Source organism: Ranitomeya variabilis, chromosome 8 (assembly GCF_051348905.1).
Source record: "Ranitomeya variabilis isolate aRanVar5 chromosome 8, aRanVar5.hap1, whole genome shotgun sequence".
Taxonomy (NCBI): Eukaryota; Metazoa; Chordata; class Amphibia; order Anura; family Dendrobatidae; genus Ranitomeya; species Ranitomeya variabilis.
Window position 1 is genome coordinate 204895457 of NC_135239.1, and position 14202 is coordinate 204909658.

The 14202-nt window shown below is 44.3% G+C and overlaps 1 protein-coding gene across 3 annotated transcripts in view; it reads left to right on the top strand.

Annotated features, from left to right (window-relative positions):
• Positions 1 to 14202, top strand: part of LOC143787571 (G-protein coupled receptor 22-like) — a 186538-nt gene that overhangs the window by 58621 nt on the left and 113715 nt on the right. The window lies entirely within an intron of this gene.

The window sequence follows — 14202 nt, forward strand, 5'->3', positions numbered from 1 at the left end:
GGAGGAGGTGAGCTGTGATATCACCTATTGTGAATGGTGGATCCTGTGTTATCTACTGTATATAGAGGTGTTATCAGTCATTGTACAGGAGGAGGAGGTGAGCTGTGATATCACCTATTGTGAATGGTGGATCCTGTGTTATCTACTGTATATAGAGGTGTTATCAGTCATTGTACAGGAGGAGGAGGTGAGCTATGACATCACCTATTGTGAATGGTGGATCCTGTGTTATCTACTGTATATAGAGGTGTTATCAGTCATTGTACAGGAGGGGGAGGTGAGCTGAGATATCACCTATTGTGTATGGTGGATCCTGTGTTATCTACTGTATATAGAGGTGTTATCAGTCATTGTACAGGAGGGGGAGGTGAGCTGTGACATCACCTATTGTGTATGGTGGATCCTGTGTTATCTACTGTATATAGAGGTGTTATCAGTCATTGTACAGGAGGGGGAGGTGAGCTGTGATATCATCTATTGTGAATGGTGGATCCTGTGTTATCTACTATATATAGAGGTGTTATAAGTAATTGTACAGGAGGAGGTGAGCTGTGACATTACCATATTTTCGGGAGATCATTCAGTCAATTGGTAATCAAAGTCTTAGGTGGAAAATCGCAAAGGATTTTCTTGAAGATTGCTGTTCATCAGAGGAAATCATCTAACGTGAAGGAGATGGAGGAGTTTTGCTTTGAGGAATGGGCAAAATCCCAGCGACCAGATATGGAAAGCTCATAGAGACTTATCCAAGGTGAAGCTGTAATTTCCACAAAAGGAGGCTCTACAAACTACTGACTTTAGGGTCGTGAATAGTTATACACACTGAAGTTTTCAGTTATTTTGTTCTATTAGTTGTTTGCTTCACAATAAAAACAAACAAATGTTCACAGTTGTAGTCATGTTCCTTACATGAACTGATGGAAACCCCCCAAAAACTCTGAAATTCCAGGTTGTGAGGTAGAAAAACATGAAAAAATACCAAGGAGGTGAATACTTTTGGAAGCCACTGCAGGTGATAACTTGTCAAGTTGGGAATAAGACTTTAAATGTACAGAGAAGAGTCGGGACAATGAATTTCCTTTCTCAGATTTGATACCTGAATCTCGACACATTTTAATACACGAGACAATTATTGCACATTTTTAATATTGCAGATTTCTCTCGGATGAGAATTGCTCCGGGGAGTCATTATATTTGAGGTTCTGTTATATAATTATCTCATTTTTTATTCTCTAATTGTTTTCTCTCAAAAGTCTAAAACCTGATTAGCCCGAAATACAAAGTACAAAGCCGTCCTACAATTCTGCTACCAGTGCTGTCCGAGGTGCTGAAACTGGGAAAACAATCGCCGCCTAGAAGGGAAAAAGCGTCATCAGAAAACGAAAATCACTGCTGTTTATTTCATGTTTTTATATTGAATTAATTTTTTTTTTTATTACGTTGGTAATTTATATTTTCAATATCATGATCTGTATTTTAAAAAAGGCACCTAATATAATTCACATTTATATTGGCCGCAATATCCTGACCCGTACCCTACCTGATGTATTGAAGAATCTAATGAGTTTGTGAAAAGGTCATTGTACAGGAGGAGGAGGTGAGCTGTGACATCACCTATTGTGAATGGTGGATCCTGTGTTATCTACTGTACATAGAGGTGTTATCAGTCATTGTACAGGAGGAGGAGGTGAGCTGTGACATCACCTATTGTGAATGGTGGATCCTGTGTTACCTACTGTATATAGAGGTGTTATCAGTCATTGTACAGGAGGCGGAGGTGAGCTGTGACATCACATATTGTGAATGGTGGATCCTGTGTTACCTACTGTATATAGAGGTGTTATCAGTCATTGTACAGAAGGAGAAGGTGAGCTGTGACATCACCTATTGTGAATGGTGGATCCTGTGTTACCTACTGTATATAGAGGTGTTATCAGTCATTGTACAGGAGGAGGAGGTGAGCTGTGACATCACCTACTGTGAATGGTGGATCCTGTGTTACCTACTGTATATAGAGGTGTTATCAGTCATTGTACAGGAGGCGGAGGTGAGCTGTGACATCACATATTGTGAATGGTGGATCCTGTGTTACCTACTGTATATAGAGGTGTTATCAGTCATTGTACAGAAGGAGAAGGTGAGCTGTGACATCACCTATTGTGAATGGTGGATCCTGTGTTACCTACTGTATTTAGAGGTGTTATCAGTCATTGTACAGGAGGAGGAGGTGAGCTGTGACATCACCTACTGTGAATGGTGGATCCTGTATTACCTACTATATATAGAGGTGTTATCAGTCATTGTACAGGAGGCGGAGGAGGTGAGCTGTGACATCTCCTATTGTGAATGGTGGATCCTGTGTTATCTACTGTATATAGAGGTGTTATCAGTCATTGTACAGGAGGAGGAGGTGAGCTGTGACATCGCCTATTGTGAATGGTGGATCCTGTGTTATCTACTGTATATAGGGGTGTTATCAGTCATTGTACAGGAGGAGGTGAGCTGTGACATCACCTATTGTGAATGGTGGATCCTGTGTTATCTACTGTATATTGAGGTGTTATCAGTCATTGTACAGGAGGAGGAGGTGAGCTGTGACATCACCTATTGTTAATGGTGGATCCTGTGTTATCTACTGTATATAGAGGTGTTATCAGTCATTGTACAGGAGGAGGAGGTGAGCTGTGACATCACCTATTGTGAATGGGGAATCCTGAGTTATCTACTGTATATAGAGGTGATACCGGTCATTGTACAGGAGGAGGAGGTGAGCTGTGACATCACCTATTGTGAATGGTGGATCCTGTGTTATCTACTGTATATAGAGGTGTTATCAGTCATTGTACAGGAGGAGGAGGTGATCTGTGACATAACCTATTGTGAATGGTGGATCCTGTGTTATCTACTATATATAGAGGTGTTTTTAGTCATTGTACAGGAGGAGGTGAGCTGTGACATTACCTATTGTGAATGGTGGATCCTGTGTTATCTACTGTATATAGAGGTGTTATCAGTCATTGTACAGGAGGAGGTGAGCTGTGACATCACCTATTGTGAATGGGGAATCCTGAGTTATCTACTGTATATAGAGGTGATACCGGTCATTGTACAGGAGGAGGAGGTGAGCTGTGACATCACTTATTGTGAATGGTGGATCCTGTGCTATCTACTGTATATAGAGGTGATACCGGTCATTGTAGTCCAGTCTGTAATGATGATGCAACTTCTGGAAAGTCTTCAGGGAGTATGAGTCCAAAATAGCCCCAGTGACTATTGAGGAAATGGCAAGATTTCCATTTCCATCAGATGTTTCGCCTTGCTCATTTGCTCTTTTAACATTGCCATCTGAATTTGGCGGCTGACCCCCTATTGTATATGGAAAAGTCTCTGCTCTCCCCACAGCGGCAAATTAATAAAGGGTCGGAATGTTGGATTCCAACTGGTCAACTGATTTCAGGTGTCCGGCAGCGAGTTATCCTCTATCCCCATAGGCAACATTGACATTCGGCCAAGTTAGCAGTGATTGTGTTTGGGAGTCTCGGGACAACTTAATAAAAAAAATAAATCTGTAGTGACGATATGCTCCATAATCTGGTTAAAGAAAATTAAAGGATATCGGGGGTTTGTTTTTTTTAACGTGACCCTTGAGCACAGGTTGTCTGTGTTATTGCATCTCAAACCCATTAACTTCTATGGAGATGAGCTGCAATACCGGATATAGCCTAGGAACAAAAGTGGCGCTATTTTTGGAAGACTGCAGTGTTTTACTATATCCTTTCTGGTGTTCGCTTTCATGATGTAGACTAAATATAAAATGAGACAATTATTCTGACTTTTACAATGTTTATTCTTTGCTAATCGGCCAGAAAACACAAGCGGTAGCTTTATGCGGCGGTGGAAATTACGGTGTGACCCCAAAGGGATCCTTTGTGGCTGTATTGGGAGTGAAACGCGTTGGGCACGTGCCTCCTCCATGTTTTCTCTACCTGCGATTGGCTCGGTTTGATTGTGATGTGATTTTTAACAAGAAGCGGGGAACGCTGTTGTGAATTCTGCTTTTGGGCTCCCTCCGGTGGTTGTAGGTGGTAATGCAGTTGTCCCTGAGTTGCAGTCCTGGTCAGGTCTATCTGCTGATTGCAGTTCTGACTGGGGTATTTAGGCGTGCAGGATTCATTAGTCCTTGCCAGTTGTCCATGGTTGTTGGGAGGTTTTGGTCCTGGTTTGGTTCCTCCTGCCTTCTGCCAAATCAGCAAAGATAAGTGTCTGGTTTTGTTTCTGTGGCACACATGCTGTGTGCTTAATAATTCTGTGCTATTCAGTGTTTTTTTTTGTCCAGCTTAGATTGTGTCAGTATTTTCTCAGTCTTGTTGGATTCTCTGGAGTGGCAGATATACATTCCATGTCTTTAGTTAGATTGTGTAACTTTTTGTATTATCTGCTGTGGATATTTTTGGAAGGGTTTTAATACTGACCACTTAGTATTCTGTCCTATCTTTCCCTATTTAGCTAGAGTGGCCTCTTTTGCTGAATCCTGTTTTCTGCCTGCGTGTGTCTTTCCTCTCCTACTCACAGTCAATATTCGTGGGGGGCTGCCTATCCTTTGGGGTTCTGCTCTGAGGCAAGGTAGTATTCCTATTTCCATCTATAGGGGTATTTAGTCCTCCGGCTGTGTCGAGGTGTCTAGGGTTTGTTAGGCACACCCCACAGCTACTTCTAGTTGCGGTGTTAGTTCAGGTTTTGCGGTCAGTACAGTTTCCACTTACTCCAGAGAAAGTTCATGCGGCTCCAAAGTCACCGGATCATAACAGTACAACTGGCCCACTATGAGTTAAATGCATCTCAGAAGAAGGGAAGAAAGGTGTTGAGTCATTTTTTTTCTGCAGTTTGCTTTGCCTTTTCTTCCCTCTTTTTCTCTGGGTGGCTAAGGAGTCTTGTGTTAGCATGGATGTTCAGGAATTAGCTTCTCGTGTAGACCAGCTTGCTGCTAGGGTACAGGGAATTTCTGATTATATTGGTCAGACTCCTGTTTTAGATCCGCAGATTCCTACTCCTGATTTGTTTTTTGGTGACAGGTCCAAATTTTTGAGTTTTAAAAACAACTGTACTGTTTTTTGCTTTGAGACCTCGATCCTCTGAGGATTCTATTCAGCAGGTTAAAATCGTCATTTCCCTGCTGCGTGGTGATCCACAGGATTGGGCATTTTCCCTGGAATCTGGGAATCCGGCTTTGCTTAATGTAGATTCCTTTTTTCAGGCTTTAGGACTACTATATGATGAACCTAATTCTGTGGATCAAGCGGAGAAGACCTTGTTGGCCCTGTCTCAGGGTCAAGAGGCGGCAGCATTGTATTGTCAGAAATTTAGAAAATGGTCTGTGTTGACTAAATGGAATGATGATGCTTTGGCTGCAATTTTCAGAAAGGGTCTTTCTGAATACGTTAAAGATGTTATGGTGGGGTTTCCCATGCCCGTCGGTCTGAGTGATTCTATGTCTTTGGCCATTCAGATTGATCGGCGCTTGCGGGAGCGCAGAACTGTGCATGCTGTGGCGTTGTCCTCAGAGCAGAGTCCTGAGCCAATGCAGTGTGATAGGATTCTGTCTAGAACGGAACAACAAGGATTCAGACGTCAGAATAGGTTGTGTTATTATTGTGGCGACGCTTCTCATGTCATTTCAGTCTGCCCTAAATGGACAAAGAGGATCACTAGTTCATTTACCATCAGTACTGTACAACCTAAATTTCTGTTATCGGTGTCCCTGATCTGCTCATTGTCATCATTTTCTGTCTTGGCGTTTGTGGATTCAGGCACCGCTTTGAACTTAATGGACCTTGAGTTTGCCAGGCATTGTGGTTTCCCCTTGCAGCCCTTGCAGAACCTTATTCCCTTAAGGGGCATTGATGCTACACCTTTGGCTAAAAATAAGCCCCAGTTTTGGACACAGGTGACCATGCGCATGGCGCCAGCCCATCAGGAAGATTGTCGATTTCTGGTATTGCATAATTTACATGATGCTATCGTGTTGGGTTTTCCGTGGTTGCAGGTACATAATCCTGTGTTGGATTGGAAGTCTATGTCTGTGACTAGTTGGGGTTGTCAGGGGGTCCATAATGATGTTCCTTTAATGTCCATCTCCTCTTCTTCCTCTTCCAAAATTCCAGAGTTTTTGTCTGATTTTCAGGATGTATTCGATGAGCCCAAGTCCAGTTCTCTTCCACCACACAGGGACTGATTGTGCTATTGATTTGATTCCAGGCTGTAAGTTTCCTAAGGGCCGACTCTTCAACCTGTCTGTGCCGGAACATACCGCCATGCGGAGTTATGTTAAGGAGTCTTTGGAGAAGGGGCATATTCGGCCATCTTCTTCACCGATGGGAGCGGGATTTTTTTTTGTTGCTAAGAAGGATGGCTCCTTGAGACCTTGTATTGATTATCGCCTCTTGAAAAAGATCACGGTCAAGTTTCAATACCCTTTACCTTTGCTTTCCGATTTGTTTGCTAGGATTAAGGGGGCTAGTTGGTTTACGAAGATTGACCTTCGTGGGGCGTATAATCTTGTTCGTATTAAGCAGGGTGATGAATGGAAAACTGCGTTCAATACGCCCGAAGGCCATTTTGAATACCTTGTGATGCCGTTCGGGCTCTCTAATGCTCCATCTGTTTTTCAATCTTTCATGCATGATATCTTCCGGACTTATATTGATAAATTCTTGATTGTATATTTGGACGATATTTTGATTTTTTCTGATGATTGGGAGTCTCATGTGAAACAGGTCAGGATGGTATTTCAGATCCTTCGTGACAATGCTTTGTTTGTGAAGGGGTCTAAGTGTCTCTTTGGGGTGCAGAAGGTTTCTTTTTTGGGTTTTATTTTTTCTCCTTCATCTATTGAGATGGATCGGTTAAGCTTCAGGCCATTCATGATTGGACTCAACCCACGTCCGTAAAGAGCCTCCAGAAATTTTTGGGTTTTGCAAATTTTTATCGCCGTTTCATTGCTAACTTTTCCAGCGTGGTTAAACCCTTGACCGATTTGACGAAAAAAGGCGCTGATGTGGCGAATTGGTCCTCTGCGGCTGTTTCTGCCTTTCAGAAGCTTAAACGTTGATTTACTTCTGCTCCGGTGTTGCGCCAACCGGATGTTTCCCTTCCGTTTCAGGTTGAGATTGATGCTTCTGAGATCGGGGCAGGGGCCGTTTTGTCCCAGAGGGATCATGTTGGTTCCTTGACGAAACCGTGTGCATTCTTTTCCCGTAAATTTTCGCCTGCTGAACGCAATTATGATGTCGGCAATTGGGAGTTGTTGGCTATGAAGTGGGCATTTGAGGAGTGGCGACATTGGCTTGAGGGAGCCAAGCACCGTATTGTGGTCTTGACTGATCATAAGAATTTGATTTACCTCGAGTCTGCCAAGCGGCTGAATCCTAGACAGGCTCGATGGTCCTTGTTTTTTTCCTGTTTTGATTTTGTGGTCTCGTATCTTCCGGGTTCCAAGAATATTAAGGCTGATGCCCTTTCTAGGAGTTTTTTGCCTGATTCTCCTGAGGTCCTTGAACCGGTCGGCATTCTGAAAGAAGGGGTGGTTCTTTCTGCTATTTCCCCTGATTTACAACGGGTTCTTCAGGAATTTCAGGCTGACAGACCTGATCGTTGTCCAGTGGGGAAACTGTTTGTTCCTGACAGATGGACTAGTAGCGTGATTTCTGAGGTTCACTGTTCTGTGTTGGCTGGTCATCCTGGTATTTTTGGTACCAGAGACTTGGTTGGTAGGTCCTTTTGGTGGCCTTCTTTATCACGTGATGTGCGTTCTTTTGTGCAGTCCTGTGGGACTTGTGCGCGGGCCAAGCCTTGTTGTTCCCGTGCTAGTGGGTTGCTTTTGCCATTGCCGGTCCCTGAGAGGCCCTGGACGCATATTTCTATGGATTTTATTTCTGATCTTCCGGTTTCCCAGAGGATGTCGGTTATCTGGGTTGTTTGTGACCGGTTTTCTAAGATGGTTCATTTGGTGCCTTTGCCTAAATTGCCTTCCTCTTCAGATTTAGTTTCGTTGTTTTTTTCAGCATGTGGTTCGTTTGCATGGTATTCCGGAGAATATTGTGTCTGACAGAGGTTCCCAGTTTGTTTCTAGGTTTTGGCGGGCCTTTTGTGCTAGGCTGGGCATTGATTTATCTTTTTCCTCTGCATTTCATCCTCAGACAAATGGCCAAACCGAGCGAACTAATCAGACCTTGGAGACTTATTTGAGATGCTTTGTGTCTGCTGATCAGGATGATTGGGTGGCCTTTTTGCCATTGGCCGAATTTGCCCTTAATAATCGGGCTAGTTCGGCTACTTTGGTTTCGCCTTTTTTTTGTAACTGGTTTTCATCCTTGTTTTTCTTCAGGGCAGGTTGAGCCTTCTGACTGTCCTGGTGTGGATTCTGTGGTTGACAGGTTGCAGCAGATTTGGGCTCATGTGGTGGACAATTTGGTGTTGTCTCAGAAGGAGGCTCAACGTTTTGCTAACCGTCGTCGGGGTGTTGGTTCCCGGCTTCAGGTTGGGGATCTGGTCTGGTTGTCTTCCCGTCATGTTCCTATGAAGGTTTCTTCTCCTAAGTTTAAGCCTCGGTTTATTGGTCCTTTTGGATTTCTGGGATTATTAATCCGGTGTCTTTTCGATTGGCGCTTCCGGCCTCTTTTGCTATCCATAATGTCTTCCATAGATCTTTATTGCGGAAATATGTGGTACCCGTTGTTCCCTCTGTTGATCCTTCGGCCCCTGTGTTGGTTGATGGGGAGTTGGAGTATGTGGTTGAGAAGATTTTGGATTCTCGTTTTTCGAGGCGGAGGCTTCAGTATCTTGTCAAATGGAAGGGTTATGGCCAGGAGGATAATTCTTGGGTTTTTGCCTCTGATGTCCATGCTGCTGATTTGGTTCATGCTTTTCATCTGGCTCGTCCTGATCGGCCTGGGGGCTCTGGTGAGGGTTCGGTGACCCCTCCCTTGGAGGGGTACTGTTGTGAATTCTGCTTTTGGGCTCCCTCCGGTGGTTGTAGGTGGTAATGCAGTTGTCCCTGAGTTGCAGTCCTGGTCAGGTGTATCTGCTGATTGCAGTTCTGACTGGGGTATTTAGGCGTGCAGGATTCATTAGTCCTTGCCAGTTGTCCATGGTTGTTGGGAGGTTTTGGTCCTGGTTTGGTTCCTCCTGCCTTCTGCCAAATCAGCAAAGATAAGTGTCTGGTTTTGTTTCTGTGGCACACATGCTGTTTGCTTAATAATTCTGTGCTATTCAGTGTTTTTTTTTTGTCCAGCTTAGATTGTGTCAGTATTTTCTCAGTCTTGTTGGATTCTCTGGAGTGGCAGATATACATTCCATGTCTTTAGTTAGATTGTGGAACTTTTTGTATTATCTGCTGTGGATATTTTTGGAAGGGTTTTAATACTGACCACTTAGTATTCTGTCCTATCTTTCCCTATTTAGCTAGAGTGGCCTCTTTTGCTGAATCCTGTTTTCTGCCTGCGTGTCTTTCCTCTGCTACTCACAGTCACTCACTCACAGTGGTCGGTCTCCTAGGCAACGAGATGTAAACAAAAGAAAAGTGTTAATATCTCTAGAATGGCTGAAAAGTTTAATAAGCAATAAATTGCAAAAGTGCTTGTTATTACAAGCTCTATCCGACCATGACCATCTGTGAAAATGGAAGTAACCCCTTTTAAGGGCGATTCCTACGTAATCTCATATCTACGATAGGTTATAACTTGCAAGTCGGTGGGAATTTGACCTCATTGATTTAGAGAATATCTTGTTGGAACTTTACATTTAGGGAATAGTAATAGTCCTTGCTATGGACAGAAACTACCGTACTTCAGACCCCCTATGTTTAGCTGGCGGTCTAGGGAATCGGTGGACTACTGCAGGTCAATGTACTGGGCAGATAAATAAATGAACTATTTAACCGTGTAACTTCCAATATTAGCGGAAAACCTGTGCATGCAGCGCTGTCATTCATTCCAATCTAGACCCTTTTGGGAAATTTTCTTTTCTTATATAATGGTTGCCAAGTTTTTTTTTGCTCCAAAACATTGATTAAGTCATAACATTTTGGAAAAAAATTAAGCTAAAATAAATAAATAAAATTGAAAAAAAAAAATAAACATTGCGTTTATTCACAAATTTTGTGCACTGTTCTTTTACCATCGCAGCAATACAGAAAAAAAAAATACAATGTACAGTCATGGATATTAATTTCCTAGGGTAAGAATTTGCTTCACTGAATAGCAAAACTCTGTAGGAGGTGAATTGAGACCCCATAAATGACGGTTCTAGGACCCTGCACTGGTTTGGGAGCCAACAGCATTGTAATGATGACGCGGATCAAAAAAAACGGAACCGGTCTCGAGTGGGTAATGTTCCCGTGGCCGGACAAGAGCAGCCAAACCATGCAGGCGGGGGTCCTGGCTACACACAGATTGGCACAGAAGTCTGCACATTGGCAGAGCATGCCGGCTGCAGCTGAGAGGATGAAGTCGATCATTCGGGTGGCCCAGCGACTGTGACGCTGCGTGTGCCCCATCCAGAGTCATTCACGGACGGTCGGCGTATATTTCCCCGTGCCAATGAGATCACAATGTATCTGCCAGGGACTGACTGCTGGGAGAGATTGCACGCTAAGCCCGGGCCTCAAAAAAGCCGCCATTCACCGATCCTCGCATTCACGCTCTTAATAGCGTCTCCTGCCGAGAGTCTATCGTCTGAATAATGCAGGGCGCCATTTCCATAAAATTACACAGAAGGTGATTTGTACGAAACTCCACCACGTATGCAACACTCGATTGTGCAAAGTAATCTTTTTCTCCGCTACCCAAACATTTTCTCGGCATGGTGAGAACGCCACCCGCGGGTATCGGTGAGCGGCGGAGTAAATGTGTGGTTAAATACAGGAATAAAACATTAACAAAGGGAAGCTGGTGCCAACTGGAGACCTGGCATGCAGGTATTCGCTCCCAGACAAGCCTCAATCAAAGGGGTTGTAGAAAAACAGCGCCACTCTTGTCCATAGGTTGTGAATGGTATTGCTCTACTTTTCATCAGGCGGTCAGTCCCACAGGAGACATGAACCTGCGATCAGTTGATCGCTTGCACTGTATAATATTATACTACAGTATTGCGGTATATAGTGAATTTAACTTACTCCTGTGAAGCCCAGCAAGACAGGAGCACAAGGAAATCAGCAACAGGGTCTTCAGAAGCCCCCCAACTGCCAGGCAATCCCTGCGACCACATCACAGGGGATCTGATGGGTGCCCAAATCGGTGCTCCATGGGAATTGCAAAACGTGAATGCTGCTGTCAGAGATTAACACCTACATTTAAGAGGATTAAACGGGAGCAATTAGAGCTAACTCTGATTGCTGCTGTTTTAGCCAGGTACTGGATATATAAAACAGCCAACACCTGCTAGGTGTGGAAGAGGATCCACTCTTGAGCCTGACGCAACTCGTGAGCCTTCCCCAACTCTTGAGCCTTCCCCCACTCTTGAGCCTTCCCCCACTCTTGAGCCTGCCCCAACTCTTGAGCATGCCCCAATTCTTGAGCCTGGCGCAACTCTTGAGCCTGGCGCAACTCTTGAGCCTGGCGCAACTCTTGAGCCTGGCGCAACTCTTGAGCCTGGCGCAACTCTTGAGCCTGGCGCAACTCTTGAGCCTGGCGCAACTCTTGAGCCTGTCCCAACTCTTGAGCCTGCCGCAACTCTTGAGCCTACCCCAACTCTTGAGCCTTCCCCAACTCTTGAGCCTTCCCCAACTCTTGAGCCTTCCCCAACTCTTGAGCCTGCCGCAACTCTTGAGCCTGCCGCAACTCTTGAGCCTGCCCCAATTCTTGAGCCTGCCCCAATTCTTGAGCCTGCCCCAATTCTTGAGCCTGACGCAACTCTTGAGCCTTCCCCAAACTCTTGAGCCTGCCGCAATTCTTGAGCCTGCCGCAATTCTTGAGCCTGCCGCAATTCTTGAGCCTGCCCCAATTCTTGAGCCTGGCGCAACTCTTGAGCCTGACGCAACTCTTGAGCCTGACGCAACTCTTGAGCCTGACGCAACTCTTGAGCCTGACACAACTCTTGAGCCTGACGCAACTCCTGAGCTTGTTCTATGCAGTCAAACCCGACATAAGCTTTACATGTGCAGCAAATGGCAGGAACAAGTTCAAGGGGTTCTGCAAAACTAGAAAACAGTCAGCACCAAACCATTTCTTAAAGGGACTGGTAAGCTAAAGCAAGTGCCAAGTGTCTTTCCTCACTTCATAGACACTGCTCCATCCCTTCAGTAGTGGCTGTGTCTGGTATTACAATTTCCATGCAAGTGAGTTGCACCGAACTACAATACCAGGAACAGCCACTACTAAAAGATTGGAGTAAAAGATGGAGATTTTACACAGAGCCTTCAATCAGCTGATCCGATATTAGTATCCTGTCGTAATCTACTGGTAGAGATCCCCTTTTATTATGTGCAACCCTTACACCACCAAGTCCCCTAATTACCTAAAATAAAGATTATGCCATACACATCAGAGAAAGTCATCTGGTGGGTCAGGCTGACCTGTCTTATGTGTAAAGCATGTGCTGCTGACTCTCCCCAATAACAATAAGTGAAGGATCAGTCAGTTGGATTACAACATGCCCAATCCAGGAGATGATCTGCTTTTAATGGTGTCTGACAGCAGTTTATTCCCCATCACTAAGCATATGGGGAAGGTTGTTGAGAATTGCTTTAGGCCATACGACTGTCAGCTTTTGAAGGAGTTTGGACTCCCTTAGAGTTTTCACAAAGTTCCAAACCCTTTTACATGGAATGATTTTTTGGCTACCTGCAGTCACCACTAGGGGGAGCTCACGAGCGTACTGCATACTGTGTATACATTGGCTTCAGCAGGAATGCAGTAAGCTCCCCCTAGTGGTGGCCAAAGGCATGTCTGCTTCTGCATTAATCCAGTACCAACCAGATCACTTTCCTTCTCTGAACAACGTGTATAATAATCTCCAGTGTCGGCTATCCGGAGGGAAATGGCAGAACTGTCCGTGAAGATAAAATTCTGTGGGTCTAAGACACCCCAGTAATGGATGCCTCTGGGAATATAGCCCCCCTCCAATGCAATAGAATATAAAGGGAATGGAGGAAATGGGGATTTGCAATTAATGATGATCCTTTCCCTTGTCTGTGCCCCAGTTTCTGACATCGTGTTTTGGGCTGAGGCTGTGCAAAAAATACAAAATGTCAGCCAGTTAGGAGAATCTGCAGGAAGTGTCACTAGTGGGACTTGGGTTTGGATTTAGAAATTTGCCTCGGGGCAGTTCTCGCATCACGGGACGCAGTTTGACGTAAGCCATTCTGAACGCTGAGAATCCGGTTTAGATGGAAATAGCCGATATTTATGGTCTGTATTGTGTTTTATAGACAGAGGATGCGGAACCTGGATCATTAACTCCTCTGCTTCCATTTCATCCAGAGCTGCAATCGCACTTCTGTTTCTCAGACTCATACCTAACTGTTTAGTTGAAGATAGAGTGTAAAATGTAAAGACTGAACTAAACAAATTGTGAATTACCATAACCAGATAAGTAATGTATGTGCACGACATCACGAGCAGAATAGTGAGAGCAGCTCTGGAGTATAATACAGGATGTAACTCGGTATCAGTAATGTAATGTATGTACACAGTGACTGCTCCAGCAGAATAGTGAGTGCAGCTCTGGGGTATAATACAGGATGTAACTCGGTATCAGTAATGTAATGTATGTACACAGTGACTGCACCAGCAGAATAGTGAGTGCAGCTCTGGGGTATAATACAGGATGTAACTCAGGATCAGTAATGTATGTACACAGTGACTGCACCAGCAGAATAGTGAGTGCAGCTCTGGGGTATAATACAGGATGTAACTCGGTATCAGTAATGTATGTACACAGTGACTGCACCAGCAGAATAGTGAGTGCAGCTCTAGAGTATAATACAGGATGTAACTCAGGATCAGTAATGAAATGTATGTATACACAATGACTGCACCAGCAGAATACTGAGTGCAGCTCTGGGGTATAATACAGGATGTAACTCAGGATCAGTACAGGATCAGTAATGTATGTACACAGTGATTGCACCAGCAGAATAGTGAGTGCAGCTCTGCGGTATAATACAGGATGTAAGTCAGGATCAGTAATGTAATGTATGTACACAGT